The sequence below is a fragment of the Miscanthus floridulus genome, chromosome 3 (genome assembly GCF_019320115.1).
Source record: "Miscanthus floridulus cultivar M001 chromosome 3, ASM1932011v1, whole genome shotgun sequence".
NCBI classification, from domain to species: Eukaryota; Viridiplantae; Streptophyta; class Magnoliopsida; order Poales; family Poaceae; genus Miscanthus; species Miscanthus floridulus.
The window spans coordinates 71,663,352-71,690,467 of NC_089582.1; the positions used below are offsets into that span (position 1 = coordinate 71,663,352).

The 27,116-nt window shown below is 48.2% G+C and overlaps 1 pseudogene; it reads right to left on the minus strand.

The window, feature by feature from the left end:
* Positions 1-3,706: 3,706 nt before the first annotated feature.
* LOC136543875 (uncharacterized) lies at positions 3,707-20,300 on the minus strand (annotated as a pseudogene).
* Positions 20,301-27,116: the final 6,816 nt, after the last annotated feature.

Below are 27,116 nucleotides of genomic sequence, written 5' to 3' on the forward strand. Positions count from 1 at the left end.
ACTAATGAGGCTACTCTCTTGGATTCTCAAATCTCAATCACCTCACTAGGCCCTTGCTCTTCTTGGCACTCACAAACGTGTTTCTCAGCTGTTGGAGTGAGCAAAAGTGACTCCACACACGAGTGGAGCTTCTATTTATAAGGTGGCCTGAAAAACGAACCGTTATGAGCTTCTGCGGGGTGACCGGACGCTCCGGTCGTGTTGACCGGACGCTCCGGTCAGTTCAACCCGCGAACCAGTAACAATGAGTTGACCGGACGCTGGCAGGGTCTGGTCAGCACTGACCGGACGCGTCCGGTCGCATAAAACCCTTACTGAAACCTTACTGTACTCGACCGGACGCTGAACCCTCAGGGTCCGGTCACTGATTCCCTTCTCTACAACCTTACTGGAGTCGACCGGACGCTGCCTTTCAGCGTCCGGTCACTTGACCTCTCCAGCGTTCGGTCGCACCGAACGCAGTCTGTTGATCAAATGAACTGACCGGACCCTGCGGCCAGCGTCCGGTCGCACCGGGGCCAGCGTCCGGTCAGCATTTGACCCTCCATTCACTTCTAACTCTTGAACATATGTGAATGAAGTTTGCTCCAAAAGATCTTAGGCATTCATAGGAGCTACCTAGAGCTAGTTTTAACAAGTGTGCGCCACACCTAACTCACTAGACTCAACTAGGTCAAGCTACCCGTCCATACCCCCTTAATAGTACGGCCAAAGGAAAAACAAAGTCCTAAACTACTCTAAGTGTCACTCCAACTCCAATCGACACTTAGAACTAGTCATCCTTAACCTTGTCGTCCATCCTTTGAAAACCGAAACGATTTTCATCGTATGGGCATGACAACTTTGATTGCCCAATCGATCTCCATTACCGTGACCTAACTTAATTGCATCTGCAAAACACACGTTAGTCATAGTAATCTTGTATTGTCATTAATCACCGAAACCCTACTAGGGGCCTAGATGCTTTTAGTATACCTTCATCATTAGAAAGCTTGAGAGCCATGAAAATGATACGTTCATATGACAGAGGTTTTAAAAACTACACTAGTGACAGCATATCAACATTCATAAAAGGCCGAGAGCTCAATTATACCTCTGAATTTACAAATAACGCAGTGCTAATTGACTTGTCAAGTAACAGTTTCACCGGACATATTCCAAAGGAATTATCTTCACTCAAGGGACTACAAAGCTTGAATCTCTCTAGCAACCAGCTAAGTGGACCAATTCCGGGTGATATCGGTGTTCTAACGGGATTGGAATCCCTTGACCTATCTTACAATTATTTCTCTGGTGAGATCGCCTCAAGTTTATCAAATCTCACCTTTCTGAGTTGGCTAAACTTGTCCTACAATGATTTATCTGGAAGGATCCCTAACGGGCAACAGCCACAAACACTCAATAATTTGTATATGTACATCGGTAATCCTGGACTGTGTTGGCCTCCTCTCCTCAACAATTGCCTGACAAATGAAACGAAGCATAATATCCATCAAGAAAATGAAGGCACGTCATCCTTAAACTTTGGCATGAGCATGGGTTTTGTGATGGGTCTTTGGACAGTGTTTTGCTGCATGTTGTTCAAGAAAACATGGAGGATTGCTTATTTTCAGCTCTTTGACCAGTTATATGACAAGGTTTATGAGCAAATAGCTATCAGCAATGCCGCCTTTAAGAGAAAATTCAGAGATACTTCTCTACGCAGTTTCCATTTACCCTTTATTGATGTCGTGTCATGTGTAAAACATAATTAAGCTAAGTGAGATGTTGTAATATATATATTCACCCATGGACATTATTGCTCAATAAAATTTCGTCATTGTGTATATATGTTGTATGTATAACGCTAATGTAACATATTTTTATATTTTTACTGGAATAATACGAGTGTTTATTTAGGCTAACAGTGGTGGGAGTCCTATGTGGTGATATTACTCTTCTTCAAGAAAAGATTGGATTGAGTTCAACTCACACAGCATACATAGAGTTTGTATATACACTTGGCCATCAATACAAATTGGCTTGCAAAACTAGGATTTTCATCAAACCCACGAAGCGCGGGTCATCCTCTGTGGCCTGTCCTGCATTGCCTGCTGCCATTTCAGTCTTTGGTTTTTCCTGCATTGCAGGCTGCCATTTTAGTCTATCATTTAATAAAAGTCCACTGACACAAACGCCAGCTGTCGGGTGTTTGGTCTAGTGGTAGGAAAAAGTCTACTTCACCCCCCACCTTTCATACTTGGTCTAATTCACCCCTCCAACTATGAAACCGTCTGTTTTACCCCCTGAACTTTCCAAAACGTCTATTTTACCCCCTGGGCGGTTTTTCAGCGACGGTTGCTACAGTACAAACGGGTTTGCTACAGTACCAATGATTTTCTCGACAGTTTTGAATTTTTCTTTTTTTTATTAATTTTCGGTGAATTTTTGAAAAATCATAGTAAATCATAGAAAAATCATAAAATGAAAAATCTATTTTTATTGGACTCCACATGAGTAGATCTACACAATGAATATATAATACATCATGCTTTAGTACAAATTTTTTTTTGTAGCTTTAGATTAATTGGAAAATCTAATTTCATCTGTAATTAATTAGAATTTATCTATAACTAAGTTATACATAGTCCAATGAGTACGAAATTTTTATTATAGTTCAAGCATACAATAATTAGCGTAGCAAAAAATTTCACCATAATTGGACCATAGAAGCTGCAGCTATGAATTATTCCAATTAATTACAGATAAAATTGAATTTTCCAATTAATCTAAAGCTACAAAAAAAATTTGTACTAAAGCATACTGTATTATATGTTCATTGTGTAGATCTACTCATGTGGAGTCCAATAAAATTAGATTTTTCATTTTATGATTTTTCTATGATTTACTATGATTTTTCAAAAATTCACCGAAAATAAATAAAAAAAAGAAAATTCAAAACCGACGACTGTAGCAACCGCCGCTGAAAAACCGCCCTGGGGTAAAATAGACGGTTTTGGAAAGTTCAGGGGGTAAAACAGACGGTTTCATAGTTGGGGGTGAATTAGACAAGTATGAAAGGTGGGAGGTGAAGTAGACTTTTTCCTCTAGTGGTATGATTCTCGCTTCGGGTGCGAGAGGTCGCGAGTTCGATTTTCGCAACACCCCATATTGATGGTTTTTTATATTTTATTCATTATTTTTCCTCTCTGAACCTTTTAAAATTTTGCTGCAGCTTCTTGAGCCTTTTAGAATTGTGCTCTGCAGCAAGATTGGCAAAGCTCCAAAAGTTTTATTTTTTTCCTTTCTATCGCACCATATGTTCAGTGGGTGGCCCTAAAGAGCATAACCTCATGTATTGTTTTTATCATCCTTTACTAATGCAAGGGCAGAGCTCCTACTTAAAAAATAATAATAATAATAACAAGACGATGGAGGCCACATCTGCCATTAAGCTAGCATACCATAACTTTTTAGTCTCACCTAAACAATCTTTTTTGTATCTCCAGTTCAATCTCGTGGTAGATAGATCATGGACGTTCTTGAGAACCATCCATGGCATGGAGCAAGATAATACGATTAAAAGAGCAATCCAAACAACACTTTTATCCCCCCAAACCACCACCCCCCCCCCCCCCCCCCCCCCCCCCCACCCCCCCTCTTTTAATCCAATTCTTTGTAATATTTCAAAGTCAAACATTGGGAATGAACCAGGAGGTATTAAAATCTTAGGAAGCAACACAAGTACAACTAGATAGGGAACAATTTCAGATAATTTTACAAAGCATGACCCATGTAAACACCTACATAATGAGAAGGAGCAGGAGCAGGAGCAGCAGCAGCAACATGATTAAACATTGAACAATCAAGATAAACATGACATCTAAAGTACAGCAGCATGGCAGCTGCAAGGCTCTAAAACTTGCAGCTTCACTGTGGAGGGCACCCTAGGCTCAATATACCTTCTGACAGCCAAGACTCCCCTGTAACCTTCGGTGAGGATATCGCTATTGAGTGGGAAGCACTTGCCAGATTTATTGCCAGGATCAGAACACCTGAGAACGCTCTGAGTGGACTCCAATGTCAAGCACTCAAGTGACGTTATACTCTCAAGAATATTGCATGTCTGCTCAACCAAGCTCTTCACAGAGCTAAATCCTGTGATCCTCAAACTCCTAAGGTTGTGATGCTGCAGTTCTCTCATCTGCCTCAGATCTGCAGGATCTGCAAAAACCGAAGCATTCTCCACGCATTGCTGCCATAACTACAATTCAGAAGGACAAAATTAAGTCATGTTCAACCACAACTATAATAATATCATAACAGTATGAACAGCAACTCACATCCAAGTCGAAAGTCTCCAGAGAAGGAGCAGCATCTAAAAAGGAAGCCAAGGACAAATAATCATAGATTGGGTAAAGGAGTGCTCCAGTAAGAACCATGCTCAAGTGCGTGAGGTGGACGAATTTGCTACACAGCATTGGTGCATGGGCCATCTGCATAAATAGGCCAGAATAGTTATGCCCCAAGCCATAAAGTCGTTTTTCTATAAGAAAAAACATAGGCTTGTATTTTTTTATATATGTATATTAAGCTATAGACTTGTTGCAGTATCATAAGATACGCCAATCACTAGTCAGCAGTAAGCTAAAGTTATCGTACCTATTCCTGTGAATATATGGTAAGAGCTTCAAGATTTGGCATGCTGGATGGAAGTTCAGCACGACCATATAAAACTGAACCAGGGCGGTTCATACTTAGGCTCTTGATTTGCGAAGTTTCTCCAAGTGATATATGTACTGTGTTTTCTCCTCCGAATGCAAAACTGGAAATGCTCGGTGCTTCATTGTCTATTAATTTCAGCTTAATGCATCAGGGAATGTATATGATGCCACATGTCCTACATGGACAAGCATGGGAGAGAAGTTCATCATTGAAATTGTAAAGGCAAATGGTTGACTTACACGGAAGGAAAAAAATATTGAATAATGTCTGGAGTACTATTGTAGTATTGTAACCCACCCAGGTCCAGTGCTATGTGCCTGACTACTCCTTACTTGATGTCTTTTACAAGAAAAATATACTCTTGCCCAAATAAGGAATGAAGTTTAATGCCAAATAAGATAAAATAACTAAAGCAACTAAGGAGAAGCTAGGTGGATTTCTAATGAAGAAGCAATAGGAGCCCAAATTCGCCTTGATGAGGCCTTGAACTTGGGTGGTCTAGGCCCCACACCTTCGTGCCAAATAAGATGGACAGAATGATGATTAATCTTATAATAGCATGTTAAATAGACAGCAGCAAAGGAATAGAAATGAACATGCACTTTGCTTAGGGTACCAATAGGGACATCTTAATAATTAAACAGCCAGAAAGCCCAGGTAAGGACAAAATAAAATCAAATAATTTGGCAGATACAATATAGTGTACGTTGACATAAACCTCTGGGTGAAGAGATGATCAAAGAATACCACACTGCAAGTTTATGCAGCTCACAGATTACCATATACAGCCTGCAATGGTCTAATCTCGAGTGGAGATAACATGATGTGTTTCTTAGAAAAGAACCATTTTTTTAGATTCTAAAATCTAAGCTTGTCACAGACAATATGAAGAGTAATGGCAAGTCTAGTCACCGATGATAACCTGAGAACCTCCCAGTCAGAAACAGCTTTATGCATTGGAGGCCCAAAGATGATTATTATGCTTAGCAGCAAACATTATATGGAGACAACTTGTAATGGAAAGTTAATTATGTAACAATACAGAAAGAGAGAAGCTTCCAGTGCATCAGTGCTAAAATAGAGGGTTACAGCATTAAGGTATCCGTTTATAAGTTTTATCTAGCTAGCTGTGTTTCATAATTTGTGCAATCCAAGCAGTTGTCGTGGTATTTAACTTGTTGTCCCACCATCAGCATTTTTATGCCATACCTCTGGAAGGCTTGGTCCTGAATGTATCTCTAGGTCAGCACTCTCAGAATCATCATCTAGTTGGCAGGGTGAGCCCTTTCTTTTAGGCCGTGAAGCGATGGATCCATCTGCAGTGCATTATGCATGGTTAAATACGTTTAAGGAACGAAAAAGCAAGCTCAAGCACACCAGCGCACACCAAGCAATCCATTTTTTCTGCTTGCCAACTTTTGTTCAAAGTGTAAGGAAAATTACTTGTTTTACATTTTAGAGGGGATACTCAGTTCAGCATGCTTCTTTTCATTTTCTTTTGGATAGCAGAGCAGTCTATTCCAAAGTAAGCAAGGACCTATTTGGATACACATGGCTAGTTACTAGGTGAGGCTAAAAATTAGCCCAAATTAGCTACGGTTGGCTAGCTAGTTGAGTAACGACTAGTTGAAGACTTTCGCTAAAAAATTAGTTCATCTATTTGCCCTCCTATTTGGATGCACTAGAGTTAATTTTGGCTAATTTTTAGCTAAGCTAGCAACTAGCCCATGTATCCAAACAGGCCCTTAAATCTAGTTCAAGAGAGAGAAAGAAAAAGGTGGAGGCCACCAGCCTATTGCGATCATATACTCTTGGATAAAACACCTCTGATCTCCAACCTTATGAGTTTCTTCTTTTTTGATAAAGGGAGATTTTAATAATTTTCAAGAGCAGTATATCGAGGTGATAAAAAGTCTTGAAAATGCCTTCTGGCCTCTAGATTAGGATCTTACTGTTACCAGTTTTTTTCTTAATAAAGAAGAAATTAGCTTCCCTGCTAACCTGATTCTCTTTGCACCCAATAAAAACATGATTTTTCTGTATCAAAATCGAAACAAAAGGGAGATGGGACACGAAAAAGACACAACATTTGTATCCACTAATTACTATAAGCACGTGCAGATGGGGGAAGAAGCAAACAAGTGGAGAGTGCTTACCACGGGCTTAGGCCTGGGTTTGCCGGCGGCGGCGCTGCTGGTCCCGCTGGCGCTTCATGGGCATCAGGCGCATCAGATCCAGCAGCCCCATGGCGGCCGATGCTTCTCTATCTCGCAGGAGATGCAAGGAGAAGGGACGAAAAATCAGACCGAGCGTCTCTTCCTTGGATTCGAGTCCCGAAGGGAACTGAACAAGAACTTCCGTCGTTGCCTTCCGTTTCCGTGGATACTGGGCTGGTCTAGGCCGGGCCGGGCCCGGCCGGGCCACCTGACCAAACATTGTTTTTCTACGAGAGTCTTGTTCTTTCTTATTTAGCAGCTAAACTTTCATTTTGCAAACTCTGCGTGAGACGATGGGGGATAAACTTCCTCGTCGAATAGTGTCGACCAAGCATATGCATTAATTAAGATCAAGTGGAATAATGAGATAAAGTGAAAACTTTAAAAATACCTAAAATTAATGAACCCAGTGATAAAGGTGACCGTCATACCACAAGAGGGCTATCGAAGTTAGGCAATTCAAAAGGTTTGAGAAAAGAAGCTAGGTGTGCTATTTTTGGACCCACCAGAGCTCTCCGGTGGCTCAATCGGGGCACATTTTTACCGAAAATCGAACACCGAACCAAACGAACCGAAATCTCGGTTTTTCGGTTCGGTGTCGGTTTTCGATTCTGTGTAGCTCGGTGTTCGGCTTCGGTTCCTATGTCAAACTGAACCGAACAACTGATTAACCAAAGCTTTGTCTTCTTGGCCTCGCAGGCTCAGGCACCACACGTCCACACCAGCCCACTTGACAACACAGCCCACCAGGCCACAACTCCACCGCATCGCATACATCGCCTCGTGACCAACCACTTGTCGCCACGCAACCGGCCGCTCGCCGCCTCACTCGCTCCCAGTCTCCCTCGGTATCCTCAGTCTCTCCTAACCCTAGCTCTTCGAAGGTGGTGGCCGGCGGCGCACCCCGCTCCTAGCAGGCTAGGTGCAAGCAGATCGGGCGACACTCGACCGAAGCAGATCGGGCGAGCAGCACCGGCGAAGCTGTGGACTTCGGACAGGTAGGTGTGGGGGTATTAACCCCTATACCCTTACGGCTAGGCTTGGGCTGGCCCAGACCAGAGGGCCTGGCCCACTAGAAGACGACGCGCGGCCCAGCCGATCTGCTCGGAAGTCCCGCGCAAGGAATCAAGGCAGACTTGGAGATCAAGCAAGATCCTGGTCGGTTAGAATAGGAATCCTTATCCGTCCACCTATGGCAATTGTAACCGGCTAGGATTAGTTTTCGAATCTGTAACCCTGCCCCTCGGACTATATAAGGCGGGCAGGGGATCCCCTCAAAACTCATCTCATAATATATAGCAATACAATCAGACGCATGACGTAGGTATTACGCCCTCATGGCGGCCGAACCTGGATAAAACCTCATGTCTGTCTTGCGTCACCATCTCGTTCATAGCTTGCGCACCTGTCTGCCGATAATCTACTACCTTGGGCATACCCCTAGGTAGATTGCCGACCATATTTCGTCGACAGTGGCGCGCCAGGTAGGGGGTGTGTGCACTGCTTCCTAGGCGAACCAGATGGTCATCATCCCCGACTCCATGGCCACAGCGGAAGGCCTCATGTTCACCGTTGGCCAGATCACCTAGACCACCGGCCCCGACAACTTCACCGCCACAACCATGGAGGAGGCACAGATTCAATCTGCGTCGACTACGCTAGCTTCGGCTCTGACCACACCGGCAACATCTCCGACCACGCCGACAACTCGTCGCTCGCTTCCCCGCTACGAAAGAAGGCCGATCGACAACACCGATCTGCTCGATTCCATCGACCGGGTCGGCACCAAGCTTACTGAAACCCTGGCTCTGGTAGATTCGATCCAAAATCAATCTACCGAATAGGTACCCACCCACCACAACAGATCCACCCGACCAGCTCAGCCCAACCATCCCACACGGTTAGATACGGATCTCGTGGTCACATCTACTCCCAAGGGGCGCTCTGTTCGTCTGCGACCAGCTCCTATGACTGGCCTTAGGCTCTCTGAGTACCAAGCCCCGACGGAGGATTCTCAGGCCCTACTTGTCGGGGACCTAATACCAGGGTACCCTAGAAGGTGGAACCAATAACCACCGAACGTGAAAAACTTCTGGACATATAAGGGCGCCGTGTCATCCCTTGTTCGAGTGACAGGAGTTCGGTTCCGCCTCGCCCGACACCTTTGGGACAGGCTCGGTCTCGCCCGAGGGCCGAGGGATAAACTCCGTCTCGCCCGACGCCTTTAGGGCGGGCTCGGTCTCGCCCGAGGGCTGAGGGATGGATTCCGCCTCGCCCGATCCCGGAGGGGCGGGGTCAGCCTCACCCGACGCCTTTGTGGGATAACCCTGCCTCGCCCAAAGGCTCAAGGTTAATCTCCGTCTCGCCCGACGCCTTTAGGGCAGGCTCGGTCTCGCCCGAGGGCTGAGGGATGGATTCCGCCTCGCCCGATCCTGGAGGGGCGGGGTTAGTCTCGCCCAAGAGATAGGGATTGGTCTCTGTCTCACCCGACGGCCAAGAACAAGCCTCGCCCTGATCGATATCTATCCCTCATGATGATGGGTACAGGAGAAGACAAGACGTTCGGGTCAACCATGGCTCCAAGGACCATACCCTGCGCCCTGGCAGGAAAAGTACTGCCAGGGAACGATAGGACTGATGCTTTAGACCCTTTCGGGCGCCGCAGAACCCAAAAGGCATTACAGGTGCATGTACCTCGCCCTGTAGAGTTGTAGGCGCCGCCTTCAGCTCTGGGACACGGAACCCGATGAAGATATACGACAACCGCTATGCTCCAGGAAGGGATTTGCTATCTCCACGAACGACGGATATTCCATCACCCCGTTGTGGACCCGAGGGAGCGGCGCCCGCTTCCCAACCCCTCAGGTCCACCCAGTTAGAAGGCCTTTGCCACGGCGCTACACCGGACCCCGACCCCACGTTCCTCCAACGAGGACTCATGGGAACCAGAAGGCGTGCGGAGCAAGGCTGGGGGAGGCTCATAAGTCAAAACCACTGTACTATAGCCCATACCCTGCGTAGGGCAGCATTCTGTAACTAACCTGACATCCTACAAAGACATCGACAACATTGTAAACACTTATCTTCCTTCGCACTCATCAGAATGAAGGACCTGACCGGGTAGACGTGAGCCACAAGACTAAGTAGAGTACGCGTCCTAGAGCCCTCACCCTTGTAAAGCCAGCCCCTTCATCTATAAAAGGGGATGCGCTTCCTCCATCAGGAGGGGACCGAAAGATAGGACCAAACAAGAGAACGCACTCATACACACAGTCAAGCGGCTACGAAGCTCTTGACCACCTTTTAACCCTTCCATCAGAGACTTGGGACTAGTCCCTCTCTCGATCGTTTGTACCCCTTACTACAGACCGTTCATGGTGTTAATAACACAAGCAGCAGCAAACTGGACGTAGGGACGTTCCGCCCGAACCAGTATAAATCTTGTGTCCTTTAGCGCACCATCCGAGCCTAACGCGCATTACTATAAATTTACTTGCCGGTGCTTATACGAAACACCGACAGTTGGCGCACCAGGTAGGGGCCTGCGCGTTCCAAATCAGGCATCGGATGGCCACCCACACAATCACCTGGGCCCCGGGCGCACACGTGCGTTTTGGCGACCTAGATTTCATCATCACACTAGGAGGAGAGCTGGCGCTGACTCACTCAGCCGTCCCATCTCCCTCTTCCATCAACCTCAGCCGTCTCAGGCTTGAGGTCCCGCTGGGCAACTCTCGGGGAGTCCCGTCACCCAAGGAGGCCTCTCACAACACCACCCTATGTCCGGAAGGGTTCGTACAGAGCGCCCCGACAGCGTTTCCATTCGGTCTCCGCAACGCTGCGGCGACCGCTAGTCGCCTTCTGGCGCTACGTGTGGTTCAATCACCCACGGACATCGAGTTCGTGGGGGCGATTGAGCGGGATACGGAGACCCTCTACGAGCTCCTCAACGAGGAGCTAGTATCGCTCTCCAGCTCGGATTCTAGTAGGGGGAGCCACCACCCTTCCCGAGAATGCTTCATAACGCAGACCCCCGAGGGTCACGTCGGAAGCGCCTCCAGGGAAGAGGCCACCCCTACAAACAATCCTGACAGTAGATCCGGGGAAGAGACGATAGCCCCATCTCACCTAAGGATGGAGCAGCTAAGGGCTCGTCAGCAAGAGATCGATGAGGCCGGGCAAGGGCTCGCCCGGGAATACGCGGACATCAATCGCGAGATTGAACACCGCAAAGATGGGGGCGCGCGTGCGCCATGGCCCGCACCGTACATCAAAGGATCCTCACCGACGATGGGGCCTTTCCTCACTTTGCTCGAGCTAGCCCGAATATCGCCGCAGCAACCGCCTTGCTGCATGGCCTTCCGGAGGCCGCGACGTCCGAGGATCGCCGCGCTCGCCGGGAGATTCACACGTTGCTCAAGCGTGCAGCGGCGCAGCAGGCGGAAAGTTCGTTGTCTCGACGACGTGAGCCTGACACCAGCCAACGCACGCCCTCAGTACGTCCCACCAAGGACGCATCCGTACACCAAACACCGCTAGCCGGCGGGCAGCCCTCCGTCGTCCCAGTACATCAACGCCTCAGCCATGGCCGCGACGTACGCAGCATCATCGACGCTCGGAGACATGCCCATGGCGACGATGGAGAAGCAGCACACCGTGGCTATCATCCCTGACGTGGTGGGCGCTACGACAGCAATGAGGACCGAAGCCCGAGCCCCGACCTGCCAGGCCCTCAGGCCTTCGCCCGACACATCCTCAACGATGCGTTCCCCCTAAGGTATCGACCGCCTACCAACATCCCTAAATATTTTGGCGAAACAAATCCCGGGCTTTGGCTCAAAGACTATCGGCTTGCATGTCAGGCCGGTGGTGCGAGTGATGACAACTTCATTATTCGCAATCTCCCACTGTTCTTGGCCGACTCGGCACGAGCATGGCTGGAGCACCTACCGTCCAATGCTATTCAGAGTTGGGCGGATCTGACGGAGATCTTCGTGGGTAACTTCCATGGCACGTACAAACACCCTGGAAACCCATGGGACCTCAAAAACTGCCGCTAGAAGGCCGATGAAACCCTTCGCGGGTACATTCGGCGCTTCTCTCGACAGTGCAACGAGCTCCCTAACGTCGCCAACGCCGACGTGATAGGAGCCTTTCTGTCCGGAACAACCTACGAATCCCTGGTCCACAAGTTAGGACGCAGGGGCCCGCAAACTACCAAGGAACTCCTGGACATCGCCACCAGTCACGCCTCTGGAGAGGAGGCGGTCGGAGCCATATTTGATCGCTCCGACGGAAAGATGAGGCGAGACGAGGACGCCGGCGAAGGCGCCTCTAACCATCCCGCCAAAAAGAAAAATAAGAAGCAACGGCGCGACAACCCGCTCATGTCCGCCGCCGACCGCAAAGGTGGCCGGAAGCCTGCGGAAGGCACTCCGAACCACTTTGAGAAAATGCTCGAGGGGCCATGCCCAAACCATGCCTTCTCGGCCAAGCACCTATACAAGGAATGCGGCCTTATGCGCAAATACTTGGCTAGGGGCCTTAATAAGGAGGAGCAGGGGAAGGAGCCTGTTCCCACCACTGACGACACGGAGGAGAAGGACGACATCTTCCCAATGCCGACCGGTGCCCTCATGATCTTCGGAGGATCAACGGCCTACGACTCCAGGCGCCGCCAGAAGGTCGCACGTCGTGAGGTCTATACCGCTGGACCGGCCACGCTGGCCTTTCTCCAGTGGTTAGAATCCGCCATAACCTTCGACCGGACCGACCATTCGGATGCCATCCCACACCCGGGAAGGTATCTGCTTGTCATCGACCCGATCGTCGGTCCAAAGCAGCTCACCAAGGTACTGATGGATGGGGGCAGCGGCCTCAACATCATGTACGCCAAGACGCTCGACGAGATGGGCGTCGAACGAACGCACCTCCGTCCCGTCCGAGCACCTTTTCATGGCGTCGTGCCGGGAAGGCAAGCCGTGCCACTAGGGCAGATCGACCTGCCCGTCACTTTTGGGGATCGGTCCAATTACCGGACTGAGACCCTCACCTTCGATGTAGTGGGGTTCCCAGGGACTTTCCACGCCATCCTGGGGCGACCATGCTACGCGAAGTTCATGGCCGTACCCAATTACACGTACCTGAAGCTGAAGATGCCGGGTCCCCGTGGGGTCATCACCATCGGCACCTCCTTCCAGCACGCTTACGAGTGCGAGGTCGAATGCTGCGGACACGCATCCGCAGTCATCGCATCTGAAGAGCTCGCCACCCTCAGGGAGGAGGTCATTGAAGGGACACTCGACGCAAAGAAGTCGTCTAGATCGTTCGAATCGGCAGAAGGCTCCAGGGACGTCCTCTTGGATCCCAGTAGCTCCGAGGGCAAAAAAGTCCGAATTGGGACCGCGCTCTCCTCCGAATAGGAAAGCACGCTCGTCGACTTCCTCCGCGCCAACAAGGATATCTTTGCGTGGAAACCCTCGGATATGCCGGGCATCCCAAGGGAGGTCGCCGAGCATACTCTCCAAATCCTCCCGGGCTCCAAACCAGTGAAACAACGCCTGCATCGCTTTGATGAGGAGAAACACAGGGCCATCGGCGAGGAGATAGCCAAACTACTGGCCGCGGGATTCATAAGGAAGTATACCACCCAGAGTGGTTAGCAAATCCTGTTCTTGTCCAAAAAAAGAGTGGGAAATGGAGAATGTGTGTCGATTATACCAGCCTCAACAAAGCATGTCCAAAGGATCCACCTCAGGGTGCGAAACCCTCTGCTTCCTTGACGCATACTCCGGCTACCATCAAATCGCGATGAAAGAATCCGACCAGCTCGCGACATCTTTTATCACGCCCTTTGGATCGTTTTGCTACATTTCAATGCCATTCGGTCTGAAGAATGCAGGGGCAACGTACCAGCGCTGTATGCTTAATTGCTTCGGAGACCTCATCGGGCGAACCGTTGAGACCTATGTCGACGACATCATAGTCAAATCCAAGCGAGCTGACCACCTTATCGCCGACCTTGAACGAACCTTTGCGAAACTCCGGGCAAACGGCATCAAACTCAATCCCGAAAAATGTGTTTTCGGGGTCCCGAGGGGCATGCTGCTTGGCTTCATCGTATCCGAGCGTGGCATCGAAGCCAACCCGGAGAAAATATCAGCCATCACAAGGATGGGCCCAATCCAAAACATAAAGGGGGTTCAGCGGATCACAGGGTGCCTTGCCGCCCTCAGCTGATTCATTTCACGCCTCGGCAAACAAGGACTCTCCCTTTATCGACTCCTGAAGAAAACTGACCGCTTCGAGTGGACAGTCGAGGCTCAGGAGGCGCTTGACATGGTTAAACAATTTTTAACTAAGCCGCCGGTCCTAGTTCCTCCATGCGATGGAGAATCTCTCCTACTATATATATCGGCCACCACCCAAGTGGTTAGCTCCGCCTTAATAGTAGAGCGAGAGGAAGAGGGGCACACCTTCAAGGTGCAGCGCCCTATATATTTCATCAGCGAGGTGTTATCCGACTCCAAAACCCGCTACTCCCAGATCCAGAAACTCCTCTACACTGTCCTCATCACCAAAAGGAAGCTACGTCACTACTTCGAGTCACACCCCGTGATAGTGGTGACGTCATTCCCCCTCGGCGAGGTCGTTCGTAGCCATGACACTACGGGAAGAACCATAAAGTGGGCACTCGAACTGATGGATCAGGGCATTTCTTATGTCCCCTGGACGGCGATCAAATCTCAGGCACTAGCTGACTTCATCGTGGAGTGGACCGAGGTCCAGATGCCACCAGCAGCCGTCGATCAAGAGTACTGGATAATGTACTTCGACAGATCGCTGATGAAGAAGGGCGCCGGAGCAGGACTAGTCTTTGTATCCCCCCTCGGGGTCCACATGAGGTACATGGTTCGGCTTCATTTCCCCTCATCAAATAATACTACAGAATACGAAGCGCTCATCAACGTCCTATGAATCGCCATCGAGCTAGGCATCCGATGCCTCGATGTCAGGGGCGACTCTCAGCTGGTCGTCAACCAGGTCATGAAAGAGTCATGCTGCCATGATACCAAGATGGAGGCGTACTATCAAGAGGTCCGACGTCTGGAGGACAAATTCGATGGCCTTGAACTCAATCACATCCCCAGGCGCCTCAACGAAGCGGTCGACACGCTCGCAAAAGCAGCATCCAGCTGAGAGCCAGTCCCAATAGGCGTCTTTGCCAGTGATCAACACAAACCCTCGGTACGCTATGCGGGGTCGGAATAAGCCGACGATGGCCCTTCTAGTCCGACCCCCGAGGCCAATCCGCCAACTGCTCTGCCTGACCTCGAGGTCATGGAGCTTGAAGAGGACCCAACAGTGGAGTCCGATCCTCCCAATGATTGGAGAACGCTTTACCTCGACTATCTCCTCCACGACATACTACCAACCGACAAGACAGAAGCCCGATGACTTGCACGACGTGCCAAATCCTTCGTTCTTGCAGAGGGTGAACTCTACAAACGAAGTCACATCGGAATTCTGCAACTCTATATCCCTGGCGAACAGGGAAAACTTCTGTTGAGCGACATCCACGGTGGAGCATGCGGTCATCATGCCGCACCAAGAACCTTGGTTGGGAATGCATTCCGACAAGGTTTCTACTGGCCCACCGCAGTAGCCGATGCCGAGCAAATTGTACGCACCTGCGAAGGGTGCCAATACTACGCTCGGCAAACACACCTCCCGGCCCAGGCTCTCCAGATGATCCCCATCACGTGGCCCTTCGTGGTCTGGGGGCTCGACCTGGTTAGGCCACTTAAAAAGGCGCCCGGGGGCTTTACCCACCTGCTTGTCACCATAGACAAGTTTAAAAAATGGATTGAAGCTCGGCCAATATCCACAATCAAATCCAAGCAAGCTGTGTTGTTCTTTCTCGACATCATCCATCGCTTTGGAGTACCGAACTCCATCATCACAGACAACAGCACGTAGTTCACCGGTAGGAAATTCGTTCGCTTCTGTGATGAACAACACATCCGAATCAATTGGGCAGCCGTCGCACACCCCCGGACGAACGGGCAAGTCGAGCGCGCAAATGGCATGATTCTTCAAGGCCTCAAACCTAGAATTTTCAATCGGTTGAACAAGTTCGGTGCGCGTTGGCTCGTTGAGCTCCCGGCTGTGCTCTGGAGCCTAAGGACGACTCCTAGCCGGGCCACCGGCTACACACCTTTTTTCATGGTCTACGGTTCAGAGGTCGTTCTCCTGATGGACCTCGACTATAGATCACCAAGAATCAGAGCATATGACAAACAGGGAGCCGAGGCATCTCACCAAGATGCCATGGACCAGCTGGATGAAGCCCGCGACATCACCCTCCTCCGTTCAGCTAAGTACTAGCAAGCGTTGCGACGGTACCACAGCCAGCGGGTGCGGGGTCGAGCCTTCAACATCGGAGACCTTGTCCTCCGTCTTGTGCAGAGCAACAAGGATCGCCACAAACTCTCCCTGCCCTGGGAAGGGCCCTACGTCGTTGCGGAAATACTTCGCCCAGGCGCCTACCGGTTGAAAACCATCAAAGGCGAGGTCTTCACCAACGCCTAGAACATTGAGCAGCTACGTTGTTTCTATCCTTAAAATAAGCTTACACTTTTCTTTATCAGTTTTTGTCTTAACAGAACCTCGATCCTTAGTGACTTCCGACCCCTACAAATTGCAAGGGGTCAGACCTCACTCGGGGGCTGACATGTGATCGTAACATATGACATGTGTAATACAAGTATTACGCTTGCAAAAAATTCCTGTGTTATATTTACAAACATTCTCTAAGTTTTCCATTCGCCTCATAAACGAGTCTCGAGGGCTAAGATCTTGGGAACCAATTCTGAATACAACTGGTAGGACTGCGAGACACCCACGCCCCAGTGGCTGCAACCTCTTTGCTCACCAGTTCAATCAGAATTAGTTCGCCCATGTTCCTAGCTTCCTATGACTTAGACCATGAGAAGGGTCGGAAAGCGCTAAAATTATTCCTACAGAAGGGAGAAAGATAAAAAATTGCTTGCCATAAGCAAAGGATGTAATTTTGTTCATTTTTTGCACAAATTCATCACTTACAAAGCGATTTCATTACAAAAAGGAACAATATACTTATAAATTCAGAGGACTATTTACTCGGGGGCTTCTCCACAAGGTTATTTCATTACAGTCTCTGCTCAGCTCTACCACAAGTGCTACTGCGGTCGCCGCGCCATGCTCTCCATCGGTGATGCCTGGGGCGTGTACACGGGCCAGCTCGTCTACTGCGGTCGCCATGCCACGCTCTCCATCGGCGACATCCCGATATCCCGCCGCTTCGCTGGATCCTCGAAGGCGCCACCATCTACGACGCCTCCGCCAGAGCATCCAGGGACTACGCCATCGTCGTCAGCCGCAACCTCGACAGCGACGCCACCGCCATGGCGTCTGGGGACTACGCCATCATCCCCAGCCATAACCCTGACAATGGCGTATGAGCAGGAAACGCCTCCTGCCAAAGGAGGAGCACAGCGGACGACGGCGCAGTCAACGACGTACGACGCCCACCGGCGCCTCTTCTCCTTCGACAACAGCGACTCCTCAGCAAGGGCAGCACGCACCATCTCATCTACGTTGGATAACCTCCGGCTCGACATCACACACCAGACTCGCGAGCAAATTTGTGAGTTTTCTCTCTCTCTAGCATTACTCTTCCTCACTCAGGAAGTGCCGCGATGCACGGACGCGTTCGGCAGAAAGGAAGAAGAAGGAGAGATAGCGGCTCGGAGGCAGAAGACGAGGTGGGATGAGAACTCCTCGCCCCCTCCCTATTTAAAGAGGAGACACGGTAGCTAAGGAAAGGCGAAAGGTTGGACGAAAAACCCTCTCCCTTCCCCTCTTTAAATACGGAATCAATGCTGATTAATATCTGAGGGGACGCGCCGGAATTGACAGGACGAACCCCGGTCGACGAGGCGTCCCTCTTTGGTCAAACTAAACACTGCCTGGGTATGGCCCGCTACTGACCTGCTCCGGACGCGGCGATTAAGGCACCCACATAGGCAGACAACTTTTCGCCTCCCCATGTAGGACCACGGACGACCCGACGATAGGACCTTTCGGATCTCCTAGGCCGGCCGTTCAGCCTAGAAGACACGACGAACGAACAGCCAAAGAAAGATAAGCATCTTAGCTTTCTTACTTTATGCATTAAAATTAATTCACGAGCTTCCGACCCCATCAAACGGTGGGAACACGAACATCACTCGGGGGATGCCGAGTATGTCAACCAGTCTAGACATCCCCCTCACCCGACCCCTCCATACGCTTGAAACTAAGGGCGCGACATACAGGCACAAAGCTTTGAGTAAAACTGGATGAACTAGCAAACCCTATGCCCCGATAGCTATGGTGTTTCTGTTCACCAGAAAAATCATACTCAACGCCCCCCGCGTCTCTAGTTTCGACGTCTGCCTTCTCAAAGAAGGGATCGGAGGGGTCCGCCTACAGAATCTCCCCCAAAGGAGAAGCTGTCAGGTTGCCCAAGTTAATCGAACGGCTCGGATCATCACCGAGACACGAAAACAAAGAATGGCAATTCTTATGCAGGTTATTCCAACCTCGTCACAAACGTCAGGGCCCGAACCCATCTGGTAGGAGCTTTTCCGCCACTCATACCACCAAGGTAACGTTACCAACCCCGCCTTTATTTCGATTAAATTTTGCATTCAAAACATTACATATGCAAAACATTGCATCCCAACGATTCATGTCGCACCACGAAACGGCTGTCGCCTCATTCGATATAGGCAACCACAGGCCGAGGTTCGAAGGTTGGCCCACGAAGGGCTCTAGGCCGCCTCACGCCGAACAGAGCCAGGGAGAGATAACCGAGACAAGCCCCAGCGGCCCTGCCTGACCCCGCTCAAAAGCGAACAGGGACGTCTCGACCTTCTCTCGTTCGATTCTAACCCCGAGCCAAACCCACAGAATCTCCATCGAGGAGAGGCCATCGGGCCCCCTGAGCTTATCGAATGACTCAGGCATCTGCCGGGAGGCGGGTTAAGAAGTTATGGAGTGCCACCAGAGGGCTCTACCGACCCCATCAGCAAATGATGGACCCGGATTCCACACGAGCGTACCCGTTAGTGAGCTCATTGAGCGCGACACTCGAGCCGTCGAGGCAAGTGTCATTCACTCAGCCCCTCCAATTGCGAAAACTGAGGATGGGGTAACACGCAAACAACGGCCGACCCCTATTAGACCCTAACAAGGCTCGGGGGCTTGAGCCAAACAATACAGGGACACAGGTTCGAAGGCCCCACCTTGCCGAGCCCATAGAGTCCCCAGTTGGGGATTTCTGTTGGAATACAGGGCGGGGAATATTGCGATGACATCCATGGACTTCGACAACCCTGTCACCAAAACCATAGTTCCGATCTCCAGTAACCCCCGACCCCAGCAAATGCAGGGGGTCGGACCTTACTCGGGGGCTGGTTAAGGTACGGCTACCTCCTTTCTTTCTTTTGGAACAGTCTCCTCGCATTATAACCAGCGGTATAATTCAGAGGAACAGATTGGTAAGATCGTAAAAAATTCAATCAAAACGAAATTACGACGCAAAATCACGAAAAGCGTCCAGACTCAAAAAATACTGACACTTGTCCACATATTACATATAAGTTGTTCTCAAAATCGTTCGACTAATTACTCCTGCGGAGGGAGAACCATCTCTTTCAGATTGTCTGCCAGGTTCTTCACAAGGGGAGCGACCATCTTCTCCATTTCCTCTAGCTCTTCATCCTCGTAGGTGGACGGAAAGCCTTCGCTCATCACCTTTAGGTTTATGTCCTTCTCGTAATGGGCGTGGGCGACGGTGAAGGCCTAGGTAATCCTGGCGTGAAAGGCACTCTCCTCAAGTTGGCCCACCCGAGCCGTGATACCTGCGACACGAGCTGCGAGCGGGCTAGTCTCCACCGGCTCCGTCACATTCAGGGCATTAAGGACCACCCTGACCGCAGCTTATAGAAGATCGTGCTCATCGCTCTCAACCTGAAGGGCCCTTCGCGTATAGGCAGCCTCTTTCTCCAGCTTGATGGAGACGTTCTTAGCACTCAACCTTCCTTTCACCGCGTCACCAAGCTCTGCTCGGAGAGAGCGGACCACCTCGACATCCTCGTCCACCTTCTACTGGAGGGCCGTGGCCCTACTCTCGGCCTTCTGCCGGAGGTCCCGCTCCATCTCCAGCTCCTTCAGGACTTCGCCGGCCTTCTCATTGGCCGTGGCATTCCTCTGTAGCAGCTCGTCTCGCTCCTTTTGGAGCCTAACAATCTCCTCCCCATCCAGCTTGGACCTCGCCGACAAATCCTCGAACATCCCGTGGGCCTCCTCCGTGTCCTAACGCGCCTGGGCCTCCCACTTCTGTGCGGTAGCAAGCTGGGCGGCCATGTCTGCTCGCAGCCGGGCCTCCTCGGAGAGGTGATCCCACTCCGCCTTCTGCTCGTGGAGGAATTGGGATTTATTCTGGCTACGAGCAACAAGAACCTGAAGAGGAAGAAGACTGGTATCAGAAATGCAAAAACACAAAAACATACAAAGAAAGAAGAAAGCCTAGAAAATACCTGAGTGGTAGGGATAACGATCTCACGGAGGGCTCCTCTGGCCTGGTCCAGGGTGTTCAGCATGGTCGAGATCCCAATGTCAAGACCCTCCCGCTCCATGCTCTCGGAATGATCATCGAGCGAGAAAAGAGCTGACGTCGGGTCCTGAGCGGCCATCCATTGGAGCGGCGGCTCCCCCGCGTAGGGGAGCGGCTTCCTCCCGACAAAGGGGCCGGTGGCGGCTCCCTCCTAACCCTGTGCGGCACCACCGCCACACTCGAGGACCCTCCAACTGGACCCTCCTCCGTCTGGGCCGCTTCGAACGTCACGGGTGGATCCGCCTGGGCCCCTGGTGGCACGGATTGCACTACGCCCTCGGGCGCCACCACGACCGCGCCCGGCTGATCCTGGCTTAGCGCGGTCATGACTACCTCCACCGGCGGTATGTGGCCCTCGGCCGGCTGTTCCACGTCCGCCACAGAGGAGGCTGCTTGCTCAGTAACCTCCGTGGGCGTGGGAGCCACCATGGGCGCCGTCGGTTCGGCCAACGCGGCCCCGACGTCGGCACCACTCCTGCCCGGAACAGGGGTGACTCCAGGCTACGCTGTCTGTCCTGCTTGAAGGGCGAGACTCTTCTTGGGCGCCAGCCCTAGGGGGTGACCCGTCCGCAAGAACCTGCACAAAGGTAATAACCATTAAGTCAAAATAAAAATGGAAAAAGGATGAAAACAGAGGAATCAACAGCTTACGTTGACGTCCTCGGCCGGCGGAAGTGTTTTGGGGATGGATCCCCAGATCCCTACCCTGACTCATTTGGGCGGGACCGTTTCATGCCCGCCCCCTGCTCCAGGGCAGGGGGGTTCATCTCGACGGGCGCGGCACCGGAGTCGCTCCCCTCCATCATCTCGTCGGGCGCGGCACCGGAGCCGTCCCCCTCCATCATCTCACGGGGTGCAGCACCGGAGCTGCTCCCCTCCATCATTGCCTCGAGGATGGTGGCGTCAGGCCCGCCCTCCCCCATCCACTGGTCCTCGGCCGGCACGCCGTGCGAAGCGGCGGACTCGCCGGCCTCCACTGACCTCATCGATCTACTTCCCTCCGCGTGGAAAGGGAAGGGCCCCTGCACGGATGGGTGGCCACTCGTCAGCGTGTCCTCGTCCTCCAGGATGCCCCAATCCACGCCGACGGCTACCTCGTCGTTGTCATCATCATCATCATCATCGTCGTCGTCCTCACTGCTCATGTCCTCTCCCCGATCCCGTGCCTCCTACTTCAGTCGTTTCGCCTTCTTCATCTCTTCCCTTGCTTTCTTGTCCCGCTCGGCCGTGAGTCGATTCGCCACCGCCACGACCTTGTCCTTCGGCAGTGGAACTGGGCTGTCCTTAAAGACCAGCACCCTCGGCTGGTCCCAACATCATAAATGTAACACCCGGTTTTAAAGACAAAACCAGATACACACTATATGTGAGCCCAGGAAGTCAAATCTCACATATAGCCACAAATAAGGGGTAATATCAAGAGACAATACTTATTACATAACGTATTAGTAAAAGAAAAGTACCCTCAGAGTATAGACAGCGGAAAGTTGACTCCGATCTTCTGGCGAAGACTCCAAATCCACAGGGACGACTGACTGGTTGACCACAAGCCTAACTCCGCCAAACCAGCAATCTGGTACCCATCCGGGATTTTTATCCAATGTATAGAAAATAAAGCAAGTGTAAGTACATGTCGTACTTAACAATTATATCATGGGGTTCATGAGGCTCAAAAGGCTGACACTGGTTTACTGCGATTAGCTTTAATAGATCATCTTTTTAAGCAGTTGGGTGGCAAAGGATTTATCATTCCCTTAAACACATGATCAGGTAAACATGATTAATGTATAGCATAAACAATCAATTATTAGAACCATTATCCATTAGTGATCATCTCTATTCTATAAGGGTCCAAGGCCACTCGTGTCCGTGAGCACGGCTGTTATAACAGTTTTATACTCTGCAGAGTTTGTACACGTTCACTGTGAGTTGTGATTTACCCTTTGCCCGAGGTAGCTATTCTCTTGACCCACTTCCAAGGAAGGTCGGTAGGGTTCACTATGAAGCCTTTCAAAGAATTCGTCTAACATGTTAGGGCCGCCAGGCGTATGTGGCCCATCTCTAGGAGTGGCAAGCGTGGGCATCGCAGCACGGTACACACTTCCTAGCAGCAAAGGAAACATACCCTGCGCCTCAAAGGTAACCACTAACAAGCTAGAAAAGATCCTCATACTAAGCTAAAGCCAGAGCCATATGGCCCTCACAGCTGTACTGTAAGTCCCGGATGATCGCTTACAGATAAGTCCTTAGGGAGAGGAATCTGAAGCATATAAACACTCCAGCCCCCTGTGTCCATGTTACTAAAAAGTCATGTTTTAATGTTTATTGCATATACCATTAGTCAAGTTACAAGATCATGGTTTTGATTAAGCACTAGCAAAAACTATCCAATGCAATAGTCACAAAGGTATCAAGGTACTAAGTTATCAAATATCTAGGATATCCTATTTGGCAACAAGGGAGACACATGCAATATGAATTAAGTGATTAAATGTGAATAGGTAACAAGGATAATCCCATGCTATACTTGCCTTAACTTGCTTTTCCCCCAAAGCAATACGCTCAAAAGCCTTTAGTATTCCACTTTCAATCTTCTGCTTCCAATTCTCAGCTTTAAGTCTTGCAGAGAACAGCTTCTTAATCACCACGTAAACCTCATCGATTGACTGAACCATATATCACCACACAAACATCCATACATGGCATACAAACAAGAATATATGAGAACAGTACACCAACCAATAAAATAAGCAAAACGGCATATCGCTACGAACACACAAACGCAAAAGACATGCTATACTGCGATTCAACGAAAAAGCGACTATCGAAGGATTTTCAGTACAACAGGAAAATAAAACCTATGCATTTAACTTATTTTAATTGTAGAAACACATGTAAATATTCTCATTAATCAACTTGATTCATTGCTTAAGAAAGAGCGTAGTATAAAACCTATATTGACTTTATATTCCAAAAACGATGCAAATGATAGTATTAATACAATTAACTTTTTAACTACCAAAACATATTTGAGTAATATGAGAACCACTAACGCCACTGCGTAGAACACACTGAACAAAAGTAACGCAACAAGAATGGCTCGATGCTACGGTTATGAGAACGCAAGAGACACTAAGAAAGGAGCTACGGTTAAAAGAAAACCACTATCAAAAGATTTATATTATATTACAAAAGAAACAACCATGAGCTTGTTTTAGGTTAGCTAAGAAAACTATATGAGCAATATTGATTTAGATTAATCACAACATATTTAGTTTTAAAAGTAGAGTTAAAACTAATCATGTATTATTTATAAATGTTATCACATAACAATTAAACTTTATCTTCGCGAAGGAATTAAGCATGTGACAAAAGCCATACGAAAGCATCATGTGTTGAAGTTGAACTAAGCATGCTATAAATTAAAAATGTATTAATGTCGATATTAATCATAATGATAGTGATTTATGAAAGATTGATGTATTCACCTAAGTTGCTTTTAATTATAAACCCAGTTGCATAACCATTAAACAAATTAACATTTAACTTATAAAATTTTGAGATATGAGACATGTTAAACGTCACTGCTAACACGTAGCCTTAGTCAAATTATATTTTAATTCAGAAACTGAGTTAGAGTAATCATGTTTTATTTATAAATGTTGCCAGGTAGATTAAGCAAGTTAAACTTAAACTTTGCAATAGTAAAATGCATGTGAGAGCATCTATACAAGTTTATCATATATACAACGGGTTTAAACTAACCAAACTTATAATTGAAAAGAATATTAATATCAACAATTAATCATATTAATATTATACACGAATTGCCGAGATATGAAACATATATTACTTAATTATAAAACTGTTTGCACGCATACTTAATCATTTTAATATTTAATTATAAAAGCGTAATAAGGTAACATTGAACACATCGTCATGAACACGTATCACCCATTGCGATGAAACTCGGGCAATCGAATTGAAATTAAAAATCTAAATCGACTTTAATTAATCAGCGATTAATTAATTATAGACTCAATTAACATTTTAATAAAATAATTTCATAAACATGTGATATGAACACTAATAACGCTACTGCGTAGTTCTCGACGACACGAAACTAACACAACTGGAATGAACTGAAACGGAGCTAAGACGATTAAACGGCGGGGATTAAAAGAAGGATGGCAAAATTGTAAATAGTTCATCTTCTACCTTTGGTCTGTACGTACAGACATGGCCTCCGTGGGACTTCCTGCTGCTGCTCGCGGAAGGGGAAAATTGAGGATGGCCGGCAGTGGTGCAGCGCCGGGACAAGGGCGGCGCAGGGCCACGGCAGCATGGGATGGGCTGGCTCGCTCGGCATGCGCCAAGGCCGCGGCGCAGGGCGCACCTGTACGGGCCCGAAGGCCGGCGGCGGCCATGCTCGACTGTGAGCAGGCACACGCGCGTGCGATGGACGGCGGCGCGGGAGTCGCGAGGCACAGGGGGCTCGGCCCAGGCTGCGGTGGTGGACGGCCGACTGCAGGGGAAGCTTCCTCGGCCAGAGGGAGAGAAACAAGGTGCCAGCCATGGATGAGTTCGCCGGAATACGACCGGAAAAAGGAAAATGAAGGGGAAACAGTCAAACGGTGATGGATTCAACAAAACGAATACACTACGGTGTAGAGAACGACGAGATCTACCTCTTGGTGGTGGTGGTCGACGCCAAAACGCGACAGTTTTGCCGGAAAAGCTCGCCGAAGAGTTCGCCGGAAACCTAGCTGTGCCGAAGTTTGGCGTCCGATCTGCGGCGATAGGAGTGGCGGCTCGCGAAACGGGCTGTACTTCTGAAATCCTCGCGTCGAGGGTTACGCCGGCATATATATATACGTAGGGTTTGTCGATTTTGGAAAGTGAAGATATTTATTAATTATTGATTTTCGGAATTAAAATAATTACAGAAAATTCGGAATTACTATTTAGGCTATGAAAAATATCTCTGAGCTCCGAAAAATTCTATAAAAATTCCTAGGGATAGATGGAAGGATAAGAAACACAACCAAAGTGGTTTTAGCTCCCGAAAAGACTTTTGGATTGATCGAGAAAAAAAACAAGGCTCTAAGAAATAGGAATTTAATCTCGAAAAAGGTCGGTAAGTTTCCCGGAAAGAGAGGCATCATTCTAACGTGTCTTAAAACCTTTTCCAAGCCTTTGGATTTTGAAAACAAGGCATCTTATCTAACTTTTGTTTTTGCAAGTTTTTAAATTCTTTTTAAACCACTACTTGAAAGCAATATTTAAAGATTGAGATTTGAATTTATCTTCCAAACCACTCATCACAAAAGTATCAATGCAATGGCATGTATGCGCAAACATGTTGCTACCCTTATGTTGGATTTTAATTTTTTTACCTATGTTTTTATGAGCACTAAACAATTAACAGAAATCATTTTACTCTTTTTATAAAGTAGCTAATTTTAGGGTGTTACAATTCTACCCCCCTTAAGATGAATCTCGTCCCCGAGATTCGGAGAAGAAGAGCAAGAAGAGAGGGATACTTCAACTTCGGATCTTCTTCACTTCCTTGAGCAACACCATCTTGATACTCACCTTGTGTTATATGATAATTCATCACGTGGCTACTCTTACAGATTCTTGTTCCATCTTATTCCAAGTCTGATCTTGTTGCTTCTCTTAATTCGTTCTAGCTGAATCTTATCATCCATATGTTAAGCTTCCAAAAGATCTTACTTAGCTTGAATCAGAAGCTTTGAATTCCATGGTTCATTTCTTATGCATTTTGAAATGTTTTACTTTTCAAAAGGAAGACTTTCAATCAAAACCGAACAAATTTTCCTTTTCAACTCCTCTTGAAATAGCTTTCAAAATATGTTTTATGTTTAGAACTCAAGAAAATATTTCAACCATGTTTTGAAACTCTTTTGAATAAATGTTTTTAAGGTTTTGAAATAAACCCAACCATTTTCAAATCATTGGAAACTAGGAAAACATACTAAGCTTTGTTTTTCAAACTCTTTTGAAAACCTCGACTTATAATCAAATCTCAGATAAAGAGTAGACAAATCAACTCAGGTTCTTTTGAAATATGTTTCAAACAAGGGATTTTCAAGATTTTAGAAAACAAATGAAACATTCGAACTTCATTTTCAAATCATTTTGAATGAACTCTTTTGGGATTTCTAAAATCAAACCAAATCAATTTCAAAACTACTTTAGAAATAAAGAGAGTAAGTTTTCAATTCCCATTTCCTTTTGAAGTCAAACAAAAGACTTAATACACATATTCAAATTCTTTTTGGAATAAACCTTTTGGGGAATCAAATCAAATAATTTTCAACCCTTTCAAACTATTTTGGAAGACTTCTTTTAGAAATACACTTTTGAAATCAACTCAAACCTTTTCTTTTCAAATTTTGTTTTGAAATCAAACTTAATTCTAATTCAAAGCCAAAAGTGCTCAGTTTCCAAATGCAAATTGTTGCAAACTT